Source organism: Haliotis rubra, unplaced genomic scaffold (assembly GCF_003918875.1).
Source record: "Haliotis rubra isolate DU_JTF1 unplaced genomic scaffold, ASM391887v1 Scf77, whole genome shotgun sequence".
Classification (NCBI taxonomy): Eukaryota; Metazoa; Mollusca; class Gastropoda; order Lepetellida; family Haliotidae; genus Haliotis; species Haliotis rubra.
The window spans coordinates 441405-445826 of NW_025767490.1; positions in this window are offsets into that span (position 1 = coordinate 441405).

Here is a 4422-nt window from a genome sequence, read left to right on the forward strand (position 1 = left end):
CTCTATGAGCGCTTCATTCAATGTGGCATCGCCCAATGCAACATATCACCCATACTAGCCACACTTTTGGCAGACGAAGCTGCCCTAGATATTTCTTGCAATAATTTTTAATATGCGCAACATCTCACGAAAAGACGATCTAAGATACATTTCGAAAGCTTTTTACCAGAACCCCTCAAAAACATCTACCGTCAAAAAAAATGTCGTTCATAACTACGACGATGTTGCCTTCAGATCACACTACAGAAAGACCAGATCATCTGTAGAGGCACTAATACATGATAATAAATGTATTTAATTATAAACATATAATTCATAATGATAATTATAAATAATTATCGCGCTGGAGCGCTCCCGCTGACTGGTCATATCACTGCCTCGGTAACGCTCCACTGCGCTCGTGGGTCACGAGATCATTACCCATAGGCGCCCGACTCTGATATATTTATAAGCATGACCTATATATATAAGATATAACACTATATCTTATATATATAGGTCATGCTTATAAATATATCAGAGTATGACAAGTAAATACTAAGTATGTCCTTTTTATAAGCATGACCTATATATATAAGATAGTGTTATATCTTATATATATATAGGTCATGTTTATAAATATATCAGTGTAGGGCGCCTATTTCATTACCCTAGCTCATTGCATGCCAGTTTGTAACATGTTTAGTCGAAAATGTGCGCCCGGAAAATTGCACTACTCTCCAAATTACATATGTGAAGCGTTCCCACCTCAAGCACTTTACATTGTGGCATCGTACGTTTTCGATATATCTAGGTGTGTTGCGCCACTAAAGTCTTATGTATTGTATCCGTATGCTTGTTTGTCCTTCATCCATCAGTGTACAGCCTATAATTGTGTACACTATTGTTACCGAAAGGAAATCCTACTTCTCATGAATTGGTGTCTCAGTTTGCTCAAATCATGAAACATTTATTGAAATGATTTGTTTCCTGTAGCTTTACTCAAGTCAATCAGAATATATTATAAGTCAATCAGAATATATTTCAGAATATATTATAAGTCAATCAGAATATATTATAAGCCAATCAGAATATATTATAAGCCAATCAGAATAAGATATAACACTATCTTATATATATAGGTCATGCTTATAAGCATTATAAGTCAATCAAAATATATCATAAGTCAATCAGAATATATTATAAGTCAATGGGAATATATAATTCCAATATTGTTTTAGGTGTTAATGGGACATATTGCTGACAAATCTCCATATATGCGGACAGTATCACTACAAAAGAAAACTTTAGCTGCTTTGTGGATCATAGAAATCAGGAGTCTTGTCGAGGTGTTGGGGACCGGTTTGTCATAGAGGGGGAAAACTGCAGAGAGTCTTTAAATGCTTCTGTCAGACTGTCCTGGTGATGAGAGGTGAATATATCAAATGGCCATCAAGGAGGATTCGATTATAAATATTCTAGAATTGGAATAAAGGTGGAGCAATCCTAATACAGTCGCTGCTATTGATTGTGTACCCGTCAAACCACCTAATCAGAACACGGGTCGTTACATAAGCAGGAAGGGTAAAGCTTCCATTAAGACTCAATCTGTGTGTGATCAGAAATTCCGTTTTATGGACATTTACAGTGGCTGGGTTGGTTGTTAAAGAACCAATAAACTTTGTTTTTTTTGTTACTCTTTAAACCATTACATATGAAAGATTTGTGGTTAGTCTTATGCGGAACACCAAATTTATTCTTTAAAAACTTGTGGTTAATTAATACCGAGCGATTAAATATGGCCAAAAAGTCGCCTGCTTCCCTCTCGCCCGCCAACGAAATGACAGACAGGTTACGTAACTCTGTCGCCAGAGCACTGTAGTGACGTCATATGAGGAACGATTTTCAGTTAGTTGTATAGAAAGTGTGTAGCACGCTCATCATTTTGATGATTTCTCGACATCAACGACGACATGCCGAATCGTTGTTTTGTCGTTAATTGCTCCTAGGGGTCGGGCGATGGTGTCCCCATGCACAGATTTCCACAGGACCCCGCAGTTCGTGCTAAATGGGTTATGTTTGTGAGTCCGAAGCGAGCATTGTGGAAGCCTGAAACGATATCTTACTTGTGTTCAAATCGCTTCACGGAAGTTAAAGAATCAAAACTACTTACTAGTTGTATTAAAATATGTATATGATTGATGACCATAAAGATTTTCCATGACACAACTAGTAACATAACGATTTCTTCCTCGGAAGTGAGGTTGTGGTCGAAGTAACAATAATATTGTAAGTAGTATTATATTGACACCCACCTAGCTGCCAGGAGAGAAATTGTTATGTTATACGCTATGCCATGCAAAATCCTATTGGCCATCAATAAAATACATATGTTACTACCAGTAGAAAGTAGTTTTGATTTCGTAACTCAGTGAAAACAAACCTAAATAACATGTATCCTCAGACTGGCGGATGTTCCCGACAGGGCGTTTAATGAGATTATAGTTTGTTTTCATCAAGTTAGAAAATCAAAACTACTTTCTACTCGTAGTTAAATATGTATTGGAATCATAATCAAATGGATTTTGCATGACACAACTTATAACATAACGATTTCTTCCACGGAAACGAGGTGGGGGTCGAAGTCACAATACTGCGCGATAAATTTCTTACTACATTCACATGGTTAATGTCCACTCACCAGTATGTAGATACTAGTCAATGTGCGTCTTTATATTTGGCTTATAATCCTAATTAGTTTATTATCATACTTGTATGCATTTTGAAACTAAATAAAAAGCAGACGATCTGCTGATACTTATAGTGAATTTATAACAGAACTGTAATATCTAGACATTTTATAGTTTGCCAATGTGAATCATAATTCGCACACACACCCTAGTGTATGTCTCATTACACTTCACGGCGAAAACAATGATTCTGTTGAATGCTACGACAAATGAATAAAAAACAAAATGCAAATATTAAAATTAAAACAGATTAAAGTTATAGGAACAATATCAGGCCATTACCTTGTTTGAGGAATGTATCCATCAATATCCACAAAACTGTTCCAAATGATGTGTCTTTTAACAGTTTAATATACGAAAAAGTGATAAATCTTTTCAGGTATTGGTGTATAGTCTCATTGGTCACCCAAGATAGCACACCTGGCAACTAATTGCATAATGTCCGCCTTTCTTTAAAAACAGTAATTTAGTTAGCCAATAATGGGCAATCAATCAATGTATTGCCGGTTAATCCTTTGAAAGAAGGACGTTGTTTTTACGCAGACACCGACACGGCAGAGTGTATTCAGTATAGATTAGTAAATCTACATACATAAACACTACCTTTTGACAATTCCGCTGTGTAAGATAAAAGTAATTAAACAATCGGTTAATCCTTTGATCGATGTTTATAATGTTGAATATTTACTCCAGACACAAGAAATGCCAAATGGGAACCTTTGTCGGGTAATCTAAGTGCGTTACCACTAATTATACCTGTTATAAATTCATTAACTGACCATCAAGTGAATGATGACAAATAACATGTGTAGGTTTATACCACCTAACACGGGTTACAACAAGGGAGTATTAATTGCTGTATTGCATGTGAAAACTTATGGGCCGACACTGTTTTGAGAATACAAACAGATTTTGACATGACATGATTAAATATCGAGGTAAAAAAACACAGAAATGGGATAAATTTGGATCAGTCATTATACAAATAGGGCCTAACGACACCAATCGATTTTGACAGAATCGTCTATAAAAACAAGTTGTAACTCGGAAACTAGGCAAAGCAGGAGACAAAATTAAATGACAGTAGATTGTGAGAACATATAGCTTTCATTTTCCACAACAATTGTCACGATTTCAGGTTTATACAGGCCTGTAAACAAGATAATTTACCCCCTAAAATGTAGATGAATTCTGAATCGGCCTTCAAAGCTATTCCTCATATGACGTCACAGAGACGCGCCGCTCTGGTTGGTTGAAATTTCGTTCGCGAGTGAGAATTGTGCACTGTTGTCAAAAAGGTCGATTTAAGTCAATTAAAGGTCGAAATGAGTAGTTTTAATGACGGGGTTTCATTTAAAACGATGCCAGTTAGTGATTTATGCATTTGTACCCCGTAGGGTATATGTGATCTTTAACGATGGTTCTGAAACAGCCCATTGCTTTACATCTTGCTCCTCAAGATTTCTTGCCAAAAAATGCTCACATCATAGGGAATGGTGTTTATCCACTGCAGATCGGGCAGATGACCCCATTGAAGGATAACGGTCATTTAGCGACTTTCAGTTCAGCTCGATCAGTGATTGCAAGAAGCTTTGCTCTACAGAAGGGTAAATGGAGAAGACTCCCATACTTGGACAAGGAGTTGATGGACAAGCTTCCCAGAGTCATTATAACAGCTTGTGTTCTTCACAAC